Consider the following 15,697-nt stretch of genomic DNA (forward strand, 5'->3'; position numbering starts at 1 on the left):
AGGAGAAACATCAGGGTATAAATGGTGCCAGAAGAATAAGATAAATATTAGGGAGACGCCCCTTAGACAAGAAAAAACAGGTGGGGACTGTGGACTCTCCCTATCCGTAATGAAAGGAATTTATCTGGTAAGCATAAATTATGTTTTCCTTCCTAAAATAGGGAGAGTCCACGGCTTCATTTCTTACTGTTGGGAAAACCCAAGCTCTAGAGGACACTGAATGATTAACGGGAGGGAACAAAAAAAGAAGAGGCGGACCCTATTCTGAGGGAACCACAGCCTGCAAAACTTTCCTCCCGAAAGCTGCTTCAGCCAAAGCAAAAACTTATAAAATTTAGAAAATGTATGTAAGGAGGACCAGGTTGCCGCCTTTCAAATCTGATCCATAGAAGCCTTGTTCTTAAAGGCCCAGGAGGAATCCACTGCTCTGGTAGAATGAGCTATTATCCTCTCAGGAGGCTGATGTCCCCCTGTCTCGTAAGCTAAGCGGATGACACTCCTCAACCAGAAAGATAGGGAAGTAGTAGTAGCCTACTGCCCCTTACACTTCCCAGAATAGACAACAAATAAAGGGAAAGATTGTTTAAACTCCTTGGTAGCCTGAAGATAAAACTTCATAGCCCAAACCATATCCAAATTGAGAAGCAGCCATTCCTTCGAAGAAGAAGGATTAGGACGCAAGGAAGGCACAACAATCTCTTGATTGATGATATGGTCTGACACAACCTTAGGTAGAAAACCTAATTTAGTGTGTCAAACTGCCTTATCTGCATGAAAAACCAGATAAGGGGGCTCACATTGCAAAGCAGAAATCTCAGAAACTCTGGGCACAGTGGCTATAGCCAACAAAAAGATAACCTTCCAAGATAACAATTTAATGTCCACAGAATGTATAGGCTCAAACGGAGTCTGTTGCAAAACATGAAGAACAAGATTCAGGCTCCAAGGTGGAGCCCCAGATCTAAACACCGATCTGATCCTAATCAGAGCCCTAACAAAGGACTGCACATCTGGAAGCTCGGCCAGTTTCTTGTGCAGTAAAACCAAAAGGGCCGAAATCTGTCCCCTCAGGGAACTAGCCGACAGACCATTCTCCAGTTCATCCTGGAGAAAAGATAGTATTCTGGCAACCTTAACCCTGTGCCAGGAAAAACCATGCTCTTCACACCAGTCTAAGTAGGTCCCCCACACTTTATGGTAGAGTATCAATAACACTCTCAGAGAAACCCCTCTTGGCTAAGACTAAGTGTTCAATCTCCACGCAGTTAGCCTCAGAGAATCTAGATTTAGATGAACAAATGGACCCTGTATCAGCAGTTCCATGCAACAAGGTAACTTCCATGGCAGATATGAGGACATTCCCACCAGATTCACAAAACACGTCCTTCGTGGCCATGAAGGAGCAATCAGGATCACTGATGCCTGCTCCTGTTTGATGCGGGCCAAAACACACGAGGAAGAAGCGGTAAAGGAGGAAAGAGATATATGAGTTTAAACCTCCAGGGCACTGCTTGTGCATCTATAAGATCTGCTTGAGGATCCCTTGACCTAGACCCGTACCTGGGCAACTTGGCATTGAGATGGGAGGACATGAGATCTATCTCTGGCGCCCCCCACTCTCTGCAAACACTTCTGGATGGAAAGACCATTCCCCTGGGTGAAAGGATTGCCTGTTGAGAAAATCCACACACAGTTGTCCACACCTGGAATCTGGTTTGCAAGCAGCGAACAGCAGTGGGCCTCTGCCCACTCCAGTATACAAGATACATCCTTCATCGCCAGGGAACTTCTCGTTCCTCCCTAAAGGTTGATGTAGGCAACCGAGGTTATGTTGTCTGATTAGAATCTGTAAAACTGGGATGAACCCAGAAGGGGCCAAGCCTTCAAGGCGTTGAAGATTGCCCGTAGTTCCAATATATTGATCGGAAGAGAGGACTCTTCCGATCAGCCCCTGTGCCTTCCTGGCACCCCAAACAGCTCCCCATCCGGATAGGCTTGCGTCCATAATCACAATCTCCCAGGATGGTCTTAACAATCTGTTCAGACAGTTCTGAATGATCGCTGTTCCACTGTCTCAACATGCATAGCTGTAGAGGTCTGAGATGGATTCTGGTGAGAGGAATGATGTCCATGCAGGACACCATAAGACCAATCGCCTCCATACATTGAGCCACAGAGGGACACAAGGAGCTACAGAGGACAAGGCAAGCCGAAGTAAGCTTGCAACATCTCTGGTCTGTTAGAAATATCCTCATGGATATGGAGTCTATGTTAGTACCCAGAAATTCCACCCTGGTTTTTGAGATAAGAGAACTATTTTCCAAGTTTATCTTGCATTCATGTGATCAAAGAAGAATGAGAATAGACTCTGAATGTTCTTCCGAAAGATGAAAGGATGGTGCCTGCACCAGAATATCATCCAAGTACGGTGCTACTGTGATTCATTGGGTTCTGGCAACGGCTAGAAGTGCCCCCAGAACCTTTGTAAAGATTCTTGGAGCAGTAGCTAGACCAAACGGAAGTGCAATGAACTGGAAGTGCTGATCCAGGAAAGCAAACTCCAGAAACTGAAAATGTTCCCTGAAGTTTGGAACATGAAGGTATGCATCCTTCAGATCTATGGTGGTCATAAACTGTCCTTCCTGAACTAGAGAAAGAATGGACCGTACCGTCTCCATCTTGAAAGAAGGAACAATGAGAAACGTGTTCAAGCACTTTAGGTACAGAATTTAGCGGAAAGTTCTCTCCTTCTTTGGGACCACAAAAAGGTTTGAATAAAACCCCAAGCCTCTTTCTTTGAAAGGCATGGGACAATAACTCCTAAGGAGTATAGATCCCGAACTCACCCTAGAAAAGCATACCTCTTTTCTGGTCTGGTAGACAGTTTCGAGAGTTAGGAATCTGCCCTTGGGCGGATGAGATTTGAAACCTATCTTGTATCCCAGAGATACGACCTCCAAGACCCAAGGATCCTGCATGACCCGGAATCAAGCATCTGAAAAAAGAGACAGTCTGCCTGGTCACGATCCGATCCCGGATCGAGGGCCGCCATTCATGCCTATTTGTTTTCGGCGGGCTTCTTATTCTGCTTGGATTTATTCCAGGACTGAGCCAGCTTCCAAGTACTCCTGAGTTGCTCGGCTTGGAGGAGGATTGTTGTCGCTGGGATTTGTCAGAACAAAAGGAACAAAATTAGAATATTGTTGTCCCTTAGACTTGTTCTTCTTATCTTGCGATAGGAAGGCACCCTTGCCTCCGGAAACAGTAGAAATAATGGAGTCCAGGCCTGGACCAAAAAAATATTACCCTTGAAGGGAAGAGAAAGGAGTCTTGACTTAGATGTCATATCTGCAGACCAACACTTCAACCAGAGAGCCCGGCAAACTAGGACCGCAAAGACAGAGGCCTTTGCATTTAGGCGAATAATTTGCATTTTCGCATTACAGATAAAGGAATTAGCAATTCTCAGAGTTATAATTGTGTCTCGAATATCCTCGAGGGGAGACTCCACCTCAATGAGTTCTGACAAGGAGTTGCACCAGTAGGTAGCCTCTATGGTAACTGCAGCCGCCGGTTGAGACAAATAAACCTGTATGTTGAAACATCTTTCTCAGAAAGGTTTCCATTTTCTATCCATCGGCTCTCTGAATAAAGAACTATCCTCGATATATCCTTGGTATAGTAGTACATTTAGCAAGCATAGAGATAGCACCATCCACCTTAGGAATGGAGCCCCACAAATCCAGTTGAGAGTCCGGGAACAACTTTTTAAAAGTAGACAAGGGGGAAAAGTAAGAACCAATTCTTTCTCATTCACGCCATTTTAACCGGCACAGGAAAAGTGAAAGGAACTTTCCTGTCTTTGTAAACTCTGTCTAATTTATGTAACATAGGTTCTACATGCAGCACGGCCTCTGGAACCTCTAACGTAGAGAGAACCTTCTTTAATAAAAAAAATGCAAGTGCTCAATTTTAAATCTAAAGGACGGTTCCTCCGCAGAAGGAGGCTTAGACGCTAAGGACTCAGACCCAGAAAGTTCACCCTCTGAAGCTACAGAGGTTAACTCATCATCGGATAACTGGGACATAAAAGCAAAATCCGATAAATATTTTGATGACTCTGGGATAGGAGAGCTATGTTTAACCTTTCTCTTGCGTTTGTTAGAGCGAGGTAATGCAATTAGGGCAGCAGACACCGCTATTAGTAACTGCGCGACAAAGTCAGCAGGAAGAAGCCCCCCTCTGGATGGAGGATTAGATGTGCTACAGGGAACTGTATGTGTAGTGGATAATGTAGGAAGGGTAGAAATCTCACGGGATGCCGAGTCCTGAGAGGAAGATGGCTCAGAGGGACTAAGAGCCTTAGCAGGCTTGTCTCCGTCCTTAAACTTTATAACGGTGTTAAGGCATGTGGAACATAATTGAGTGGGTGGAAAAACCATGGCCTCCTCACAATATAAACAGGTATGATTTAGTATAGGAGGAGTACCTTCTAACGTGTCAGAGTCCTCCATAGCTCAGGTTATACCCACAGAAGGACACAAATAAAAATGTTTTTTTTTTAAGTTCCTCATGGCTGGGGCACTCACCACCTCCTAGACCCAGACAGTTAACAGAGGAACTCTCTCCTCAGGTTCAAGTATCAGCCGGAATGGAGGGAATAAACATAGATGTTATTACAAGTAAAGCAATTAATAGGAGCTGTGCAACACTTTCAAAAACGAAAGTAAAACTTAAAAGCCAAGATAATTTTAATAGAGTAAAAGCTTGGTTCCTTATTCAGAACTTCCCATTGAAACCCATGGAAGTTCGGGTGACAGGATTCGTGCCATATTTACTGAACAATATAATTTAGGCTACATTTAACTTTTTCCTATAGATGGATGCTCAATTAGTATAAAAGAAGCCAAATCTTGGTGAGCCAAGATGGTTTTCATACAGGAAATGCTCAGTTCCTTATTCAGAATTTTCCTTTGAAATGCATTGAAGTTAGGGTGCTAGATTTGGTGTCATATTTTATCATCAATAGCATTTGTCTCAAGTTAGATTCAACTTTTTTTATATAGAGGGACGCCCAATTAGTATAAAACAAGCCAAATCTTGGTGAGCTAAGATGGTTTTCATAGAGGAAATGCTCAGTTAGTATAAAACGAGCCAAATGAGAGTGAGACAATATTGTTTTAATAGAGTTAAAGCTTGGTTACTTATTCAGAATATCCTACTGAAATGTATTGATGCTAGGTCCCCAAGTTTAGTGCCATATCTTATGATCAATATCATTTGGCTCAAGCTATATTGAACTATGCCCAATGAAGGCTGAAACGATCGTCTGGAGTTGCTGTGTTCCTTGTTCCGAGAGGAATGGCCTCGTATTTCGGCACTGGACTGACCATAATAGGCGGAATCAGACTGATATACTACAGTTCTACTCAGTGAAAAGCATTACTGGGCTAAAAAGGAGCTGCACCCAGGTGGTAAATCGCCATAGAATAAGCTAACAATGGTATTGAGCCAGGTTGTTCGTTCCTGTGAGTGTGCTTCTCTCTGTGTGTATTTAGCATAAAACATGCCAAATATAAGTGAGCCTATATGGTTTTAAGAGAGTAAAAGCTTTCTTGCTTATTCAGAATCTTCCATTGAAATGCAGGAAAGCTAGGGTTCCAAGTTTGATGCCCCATTTTATGATCAGTATCATTTGGCTTGGGCTAGATTTAAATTGTTTATATAGAGCAGAGCTTTCCAAACTTTTCATCTTGGTGACACACTTTTTAGCCCTATATAATTTCACGACACAGTAATTCAGTTGTACTAGCAAAAATTAGGTTAAACTAACTTGTTTTAATAGATACGGACACATACATAAATTATATAATAACTAAATGTATTTACAAGTAACAGTATGTACTGTATGTGCAAGAATTAAAAAATAACTACACCAATACCTACTTATTATTTTAATGGGATGTATGAGGTTGATGGGATGAACACAATTTCTGAATATTTGGTGGAATATTAGATAAAGACACTTGCATTTCATTATAAAGCATTTTTAAGCTTCCAATTCCTATCCATATATCAAGAGCAGGAGCAGCAATGCACTACTGGGAGCTAGCTGCAAAAAAAAACCCCACTGACTTCTGACTTCAGCTCAGCGTTTAAGCTGCCGCCCTCGGTGAGTCTGATTGACTACTGCCCGCGCTGCAAACACACTGCTGTCGCACTCACTAACTACACATGCAGTCACGAGCCAATTAAGGAGACTACACGTGCAGTCATGAGCCAATGTGCCGCCAAAGCCACCAATTGGAATAGTTTTAGTTCCCACTGAGCTGCGGCAATAGGATAAGATGATCTGTGACCCCCTAGGTATCAATCACGTGTCAACCATGTGATATGCGTAGCAAGCAGGCGGAAAGTCAGAAACCCCCCAAAAAACAAATAATAATTAAATTTAAAAAAATTTGTGCTGAAGCAGGGACACACCTACACACTGCTGCCGACACACTAGTGTGTCCCGACACACAGTTTGGAAAGCACTGATATAGAGGAATGCCCAATTAGTATAAAACAAGCCGAAAGTGAGTAGGCCAAGAAGGTTCCCTTTTCAGAATTTACAATTGAAATGCATGGATGCTAGGGTGCAATACTTTTCCAATTATTGGAAAACAAACTAAATATGGGGGAGCCAAGATTGTTTTAATAAAGGAAATGCTTGGTCCCTTATTCAGAAATTCCCATTGAAATGCATGGAACTTAGGGTACCAGGTTTGGTGCCATATTATATGGTCAATATCATTTGGCTCAGGCTAGAATTATTTTTTTTATATAGAGTGATGCCCAATTATCATAAAACAAGCCAAATGTGAGTGAGCCAAGATTATTTAAATATAATAAAAGTTTGGTTACTTATTCAGAATCTCCCATTGAAATGCATGGAAATTATGGTACCAGGTTTGGTGGCATATTATCTGATCATATCACTTGGTTTAGGCTAGATTGAATTTTAGAGGGATTCCCAATTAGTATAAAACAAACCAAAAGTGAGTGAGCCAAGATGGTTTTAATAGAGAAAAAGTTTGGTTACTTATTCAGAATTGCCCATTGAAATGGATTAATGCTAGGGTGCCAGGCTTGATGCCATATTATATAATCAATATAATTTGTCTCAGCCTAGATTGATTCTTTTTATATAGAGGGATGCCCAATTAGTATAAAACAAGTAAAATGTGAGTGAGCCACAATGTTTTTCATAGATTAAAAGCTTGGTTACTTATTCAGAATTGCCCTTTGAAATGCATTGGAATTAGGGTACCAGGTTTGGTGCCATATTACATGATCAATATAATTTGGCTCAGTCTAGATTGATTCTTTTTATATAGAGCGATGCCCAATTAGTATAAAACAGGCCAAATGTGAGTGAGCCAAGATGGTTTTCATAGATTAAAAGATTGGTTACTTATTCAGAATTGCCTATTGAAATGCATTTGAATTAGGGTACCAGGTTTGGTGCCATATTACATGATCAATATCATTTGGCTCAGGCTAGATTCAATCTTTTTATATAGAGGAATGCCCAATTAGTATAAAACAAGCCAAATCTGAGTGAGCCAAGATGGTTTTCATAGATTAAAAGCTTGGTTACTTATTCAAAATCTCCAATTGAAATGCATTGAAATTAGGGTACCAGGTTTGGTGCCATATTACATAATCAATATCATTTGGCTCAGGCTAGATTGATTCTTTTTAGATAAAGGGATTCCCAATTAGCATAAAACAAGCCAAATGTGAGTGAGACAAGATGGTTTTCATAGATTAAAAGCTTGGTTACTTATTCAGAATCTCCCATTGAAATGCATGTATGCTAGGGTGCCAGGTTTGATGCCATATTATATGATCAATATAATTTGGCTCAGGCTAGATTTATTTTTTTTATAAAGAGGGATACCCAATTAGCATAAAACAAACCAAATGAGAGTAAGTCAAGATGGTTTTCATAGAGTAAAAGCTTGGTTACTTATTCAGAATCTCCCATTGAAATGCATTGGAATTAGGATACCAGGTTTGGTGCCATATTACATGAACAATATAATTGGCTCAGGCTAGATTGATTCTTTTTATATAGAGGGAGGCCCAATTAGTATAAAACAGGCCAAATGTGAGTGAGCCAAGATGGTTTTCATAGATTAAAAACTTGGTTACTTATTCAGAATTGCATATTGAAATGCATTGGAATTAGGGTACCAGGTTTGGTGCCATATTACATGATCAATATCCTTTGGCTCAGGCTAGATTCAATCTTTTTATATAGAGGAATGCCCAATTAGTATAAAACAAGCCAAATGTGAGTGAGCCAAGATGTTTTTCATAGATTAAAAGCTTGGTTACTTATTCAAAATCTCCCATTGAAATGCATTGAAATGAGGGTACCAGGTTTAGTGCCATATTACATGATCAATATAATTTGGCTCAGGCTAGATTGATTCTTTTTATATAGAGGGATGCCCAATTAGTATAAAACAAGTAAAATGTGAGTGAGCCAAGATGGTTTTCATAGATTAAAAGCTTGGTTACTTATTCAAAATCTCCCATTGAAATGCATTAAATTGAGGGTACCAGGTTTGGTGCCATATTACATGATCAATATCATTTGGCTCAGGCTAGATTGATTCTTTTTAGATAGAGGGATGTTCAATTAGCATAAAGCAAGCCAAATGTGAGTGAGCCACAATGTTTTTCATAGATTAAAAGCTTGGTTACTTATTCAGAATTGCCCTTTGAAATGCATTGGAATTAGGGTACCAGGTTTGGTGCCATATTACATGATCAATATAATTTGGTTCAGTCTAGATTGATTCTTTTTATATAGAGCGATGCCCAATTAGTATAAAACAGGCCAAATGTGAGTGAGCCAAGATGGTTTTCATAGATTAAAAGATTGGTTACTTATTCAGAATTGCCTATTGAAATGCATTTGAATTAGGGTACCAGGTTTGGTGCCATATTACATGATCAATATCATTTGGCTCAGGCTAGATTCAATCTTTTTATATAGAGGAATGCCCAATTAGTATAAAACAAGCCAAATCTGAGTGAGCCAAGATGGTTTTCATAGATTAAAAGCTTGGTTACTTATTCAAAATCTCCAATTGAAATGCATTGAAATTAGGGTACCAGGTTTGGTGCCATATTACATAATCAATATCATTTGGCTCAGGCTAGATTGATTCTTTTTAGATAAAGGGATTCCCAATTAGCATAAAACAAGCCAAATGTGAGTGAGACAAGATGGTTTTCATAGATTAAAAGCGTGGTTACTTATTCAGAATCTCCCATTGAAATGCATGTATGCTAGGGTGCCAGGTTTGATGCCATATTATATGATCAATATAATTTGGCTCAGGCTAGATTTATTTTTTTTATAAAGAGGGATACCCAATTAGCATAAAACAAACCAAATGAGAGTAAGTCAAGATGGTTTTCATAGAGTAAAAGCTTGGTTACTTATTCAGAATCTCCCATTGAAATGCATTGGAATTAGGATACCAGGTTTGGTGCCATATTACATGAACAATATAATTGGCTCAGGCTAGATTGATTCTTTTTATATAGAGGGAGGCCCAATTAGTATAAAACAGGCCAAATGTGAGTGAGCCAAGATGGTTTTCATAGATTAAAAACTTGGTTACTTATTCAGAATTGCATATTGAAATGCATTGGAATTAGGGTACCAGGTTTGGTGCCATATTACATGATCAATATCCTTTGGCTCAGGCTAGATTCAATCTTTTTATATAGAGGAATGCCCAATTAGTATAAAACAAGCCAAATGTGAGTGAGCCAAGATGTTTTTCATAGATTAAAAGCTTGGTTACTTATTCAAAATCTCCCATTGAAATGCATTGAAATGAGGGTACCAGGTTTAGTGCCATATTACATGATCAATATAATTTGGCTCAGGCTAGATTGATTCTTTTTATATAGAGGGATGCCCAATTAGTATAAAACAAGTAAAATGTGAGTGAGCCAAGATGGTTTTCATAGATTAAAAGCTTGGTTACTTATTCAAAATCTCCCATTGAAATGCATTAAATTGAGGGTACCAGGTTTGGTGCCATATTACATGATCAATATCATTTGGCTCAGGCTAGATTGATTCTTTTTAGATAGAGGGATGTTCAATTAGCATAAAGCAAGCCAAATGTGAGTGAGCCACAATGTTTTTCATAGATTAAAAGCTTGGTTACTTATTCAGAATTGCCCTTTGAAATGCATTGGAATTAGGGTACCAGGTTTGGTGCCATATTACATGATCAATATAATTTGGTTCAGTCTAGATTGATTCTTTTTATATAGAGCGATGCCCAATTAGTATAAAACAGGCCAAATGTGAGTGAGCCAAGATGGTTTTCATAGATTAAAAGATTGGTTACTTATTCAGAATTGCCTATTGAAATGCATTTGAATTAGGGTACCAGGTTTGGTGCCATATTACATGATCAATATCATTTGGCTCAGGCTAGATTCAATCTTTTTATATAGAGGAATGCCCAATTAGTATAAAACAAGCCAAATCTGAGTGAGCCAAGATGGTTTTCATAGATTAAAAGCTTGGTTACTTATTCAAAATCTCCAATTGAAATGCATTGAAATTAGGGTACCAGGTTTGGTGCCATATTACATAATCAATATCATTTGGCTCAGGCTAGATTGATTCTTTTTAGATAAAGGGATTCCCAATTAGCATAAAACAAGCCAAATGTGAGTGAGACAAGATGGTTTTCATAGATTAAAAGCGTGGTTACTTATTCAGAATCTCCCATTGAAATGCATGTATGCTAGGGTGCCAGGTTTGATGCCATATTATATGATCAATATAATTTGGCTCAGGCTAGATTTATTTTTTTTATAAAGAGGGATACCCAATTAGCATAAAACAAACCAAATGAGAGTAAGTCAAGATGGTTTTCATAGAGTAAAAGCTTGGTTACTTATTCAGAATCTCCCATTGAAATGCATTGGAATTAGGATACCAGGTTTGGTGCCATATTACATGAACAATATAATTGGCTCAGGCTAGATTGATTCTTTTTATATAGAGGGAGGCCCAACTAGTATAAAACAGGCCAAATGTGAGTGAGCCAAGATGGTTTTCATAGATTAAAAACTTGGTTACTTATTCAGAATTGCATATTGAAATGCATTGGAATTAGGGTACCAGGTTTGGTGCCATATTACATGATCAATATCATTTGGCTCAGGCTAGATTCAATCTTTTTATATAGAGGAATGCCCAATTAGTATAAAACAAGTCAAATGTGAGTGAGCCAAGATGGTTTTCATAGATTAAAAGCTTGGTTGCTTATTCAAAATCTCCCATTGAAATGCATTGAAATTAGGGTACCAGGTTTGATGCCATGTTACATGATCAATATCATTTGGCTCAGGCTAGATTGATTCTTTTTAGATAGAGGGATGTCCAATTAGCATAAAACAAGCCAAATGTGAATGAGCCAAGATGTTTTTCATAGATTAAAAGCTTGGTTACTTATTCAGAATTGCCCTTTGAAATGCATTGAAATTAGGGTACCAGGTTTGGTGCCATATTACATGATCAATATCATTTGGCTCAGGCTAGATTGATTCTTTTTTTATAGAGGGATGCCCAATTAGTATAAAACAAGTAAAATGTAAGTGAGCCAAGATGGTTTCCATAGAGTAAATGCTTGGTTACTTATTCAAAATCTCCCTTTGAAATGCATTGAAATTAGGGTACCAGGTTTGGTGCCATATTACATTATCAATACTATTTGGCTCAGGCTAGATTGATTCTTTTTATATAGAGGAATGCCCAATTAGTATAAAACAAGCCACATGTGAGTGAGCAAAGATGGGTTTCATAGATTAAAAGCTTGGTTACTTATTCAAAATCTCCCATTGAAATGCATTGAAATGAGGGTACCAGGTTTGGTGCCATATTACATGATCAATATCATTTGGCTCAGGCTAGATTGATTGTTTTTAGATAGAGGGATGTCCAATTAACATAAAACAAGCTAAATGTGAGTGAGCCAAGATGTTTTTCATAGATTAAATGCTTGGTTACTGATTCAAAATCTCCCATTGAAATGCATTGAAATGAGGGTACCAGGTTTGGTGCCATATTACATGAACAATATCATTTGGCTCAGGCTAGATTGATTCTTTTTAGTTAGAGGGATGTTCAATTAGTATAAAACAAGCCAAATGTGAGTGAGCCAAGATGGTTTTCATAGATTAAATGCTTGGTTACTGATTCAAAATCTCCCTTTGAAATGCATTGAAATGAGGGTACCAGGTTTGGTGCCATGTTACATGATCAATATCATTTGGCTCAGGCTAGATTGATTCTTTTTATATAGAGGGATGCCCAATTAGTATAAAACAAGTCAAATGTAAGTGAGCCAAGATGGTTTCCATAGAGTAAATACTTGGTTACTTATTCAAAATCTCCCATTGAAATGCATTGAAATTAGGGTACCAGGCTTGGTGCCATATTACATGATCAATATCATTTGGCTCAGGCTAGATTGATTCTTTTTAGATAGAGGGATGTCCAATTAGTATAAAACAAGCCAAATGTGTGTGAGCCAAGATGTTTTTCATAGATTAAAATCTTAGTTACTTATTCAGAATCTCCCATTGAAATGCATTAAAATGAGGGTACCAGGTTTGGTGCCATATTACCTGATCAATATAATTTGGCTCAGGCTAGATTGATTATTTTTATATAGAGGGATGCCCAATTAGTATAAAACAAGTAAAATGTGAGTGAGCCAAGATGGTTTTAATAGAGGAAATGCTTGGTTACTTATTCAGAATTTCCCAATGAAATGCATGGATGCTAAGGTGCCAGCGTTGATGCCAAGATGGTTTTCAGAGATTAAAAGCTTGGTTACTTATTCAGAATTTCCCTATTGAAATTAATGAAAATTATGGTGCCACCTTTGGTGCCAAATTTAATGATTAATATCATATTAACTTTGCTAATTGTTGTTTAATAAATAATTTATTTAATTAATAAGAAGCTAACTAGAATAGGATGCTGGGTGAATAGTAAGCTAACTTGAATCTTCGAATAAGAAGCTGGCCGAATAAGAAGCTGGCCGAATAAGTAGCTAACTTCAGCATTCGAATAAGAAGCTGGCCGAATAAGTAGCTAACTTCAGCATTCGAATAAGAAGCTGGCCGAATAAGTAGCTAACTTCAGCATCATATCTCAAAGTGTTTAATATCCCTTTAAATTCAATTCCATTTTCCTTTGTTCTCTTGGTATCCTTTGAAAAAGAATACATATTCTCCACTACTGGGAGCAAGCTGATGATCGTAACTATTACACATTTGTTTCTTGTCATTGGATCACCAAACGTTTTTAGCAATTAATTACTGATCTGAAGCAGTTTACATACTGTATATGTTTAATCCCTTGCAGGGGTTAAACACAGTTATATTATAAGCAATATTGCAATAATAAAATGTTCAAGCATATCAGCCCATTTCCTTTTTGCACTTCTATATCTCTTTATTATAGGAATATATGCAAATAGATCTTTCACTCACTAGTTTATACAAGTCTAAATATCTGATTGCATTCTGCTTTTATTTTATGGTGAATAGTTAAAAATTGTTTTTTAGTTATCGGTTTTTGGGTATTGAAGAGGGTAAAACAACTTGCACAAAGTTTCATATAATGAAATAAAAGCATTACGTTTGCTTTCCCATATACAATCTTGTTGTTTTATTGTTTGATTTCTATAATCCCTAATCGTACACCATCGAATGCAGATCTGTTGATATATAAATTTGATAATCCCCCCCACTATAGTATGGGGAAGTAGGGAAGGGACGTATTAAAAGCAAACCATGTTATTTGAAGGACATATGTAATTGTGTGGAGCGTGGCACAGGTGTAATTATATGCAGACAGGAGAGGAAATATAATACAAGATTGAATTAGCCCACTTAAAAGATAAGGGTAACACGCAGCAATAAACCACAAATACATAGATTTACTAGTTCCTACCTGTCAATGCTGAAAGACTCCGGGAGCTAGGAACAGTCAGAGCAAGGAAATGAAACTTTGTGTTCAGCCCTCAGAGGGAGGAGTTAAACAGAGTCTGGGGTTAGAAACAGGTAGAAAGAAGAAAGGCCAAAGAATAGGAGGAGTCCAAGCGAACGTAGACGCCTAGACTTGCATAGGACAGGTGTTGTATAAGAATTGTCCCCCAATAGCCAGCAGTTTTCAAACTTTCCCCTGCACCTCAGCAACATCCGGAGCTCCGCCCCCGCTGCAGCGAATCCATTCCCACTCTCCTGCCTCCTCATAAATATTCATAAATCCCTCTGTAAAGCAGGGTTTCCGTGCTCGTGCATGAGAAACAGCCCCTCGCCCGCCTCTCTGGGCTATCTCCACATCAGCTAATGCTGCTCCTATGCAGCTTTTCAAACTCTCCCTTCAATATCTTCCAATACGAAACGGTTAATTGTGAGCTTTGTTAAACAAAAAAAAGTACATTTACTGCTGCACCAAAATGTTGAAATACTAAAGTACATGAAGGGACAGGTTGTAATATTCATGAAATAAAGAATGATGATACTTCTATCACATTTGTTTCATTCTCTATATCATTTGTTAAAAAAAACACTTCTGGGAGCTAGCTGAGCATATTGAGTCAATGACAAAGGCATATATTTCTAAAGCTGCCTAATGAACAAAGGCTTTCCAATTTACTTAATTTATCAATATTTTTTTCATTCTCTGTACAGCCTTTGTTGAAAAAAGTACACTACTGGGAGCTAGCGGGGCAGAATTGTTGAGTCAATGACAAACACCTATATGTGCAGGCTCCAATTAGCATAAATATGTGTGTTTCATGACTTTTTAAACATGCAAATGTCACTAAGATTTCAGCTCTCTCGATGAACATGTGGGTAGGGTTGCCACCTTTTCCTAAAAAAATACCGGCCATGTGTCGGCGGGGCCACAAAAGGGTGTGGGCGGGGCCACAAAATGGTGTCAACACCCAGGGACATAATAACATCTTTCATTAAATAGTATTTTGACAGAGCTTGCATACTCCTATCACAATAAACACTACATTAAATTCCTTATTCAGCTATGCTAATGATCATTTAATTAATAATAAGTTTCAATCAATTCATTAAACATGCTTGGATCATTCTGCGCAGACTGCAGTGCACTGCTGATGTCAATTAAACATACATTGTTTCCTGCTGCTGACAGCTTTCTACCCTTAGTTTGACTGATTTCATTGTTGTAGATATAATAATATAGTTAGAGAGGAAACCAAAAAAGTAAATTTATGCTTACCTGATAAATTAATTTCTTCAACGATATGACGAGTCCACAGATTTCATCCTTACTTGTGGGATTTATCCTCCTGCTAACAGGAAGTGGCAAAGAGCACCACAGCAGAGCTGTATATATAGCTCCTCCCTTCTCTCCACCCCCAGTCATTCGACCGAAGTTAGGAAGAGAAAGGAAAAGCTAAAGGTGCAGAGGTAACTGAAGTTTACAAAAAATAAATATAACCTAAATCTGTCTTAAAATAACAGGGTGGGCCGTGGACTCGTCATATCGTAGAAGAAATTAATTTATCAGGTAAGCATAAATTTACTTTTCTTCTACATGATATGACGA

At 38.5% G+C, this 15,697-nt stretch overlaps 1 protein-coding gene across 4 annotated transcripts in view; it reads right to left on the reverse strand.

The window, feature by feature from the left end:
• TMEM106A (transmembrane protein 106A) overlaps window positions 1–15,451 on the reverse strand; it is a 234,112-nt gene extending 218,661 nt beyond the window's left edge. For 2 of the 4 annotated variants that reach the window (XM_053699589.1, XM_053699590.1), the window contains exons 1-2: window positions 15,368–15,451; window positions 14,060–14,526 (exon numbers count right to left, since the gene is read on the reverse strand). The gene's annotated coding sequence lies outside the window, so the exon portion shown is untranslated. The remainder of the gene's footprint in view (window positions 1–14,059; window positions 14,527–15,367) is intronic. The other 2 variants (XM_053699591.1, XM_053699592.1) reach the window with 2 other exon arrangements.
• Window positions 15,452–15,697: the final 246 nt, after the last annotated feature.

Source organism: Bombina bombina, chromosome 1 (genome assembly GCF_027579735.1).
Source record: "Bombina bombina isolate aBomBom1 chromosome 1, aBomBom1.pri, whole genome shotgun sequence".
In the NCBI taxonomy this organism is placed as follows: domain Eukaryota; kingdom Metazoa; phylum Chordata; class Amphibia; order Anura; family Bombinatoridae; genus Bombina; species Bombina bombina.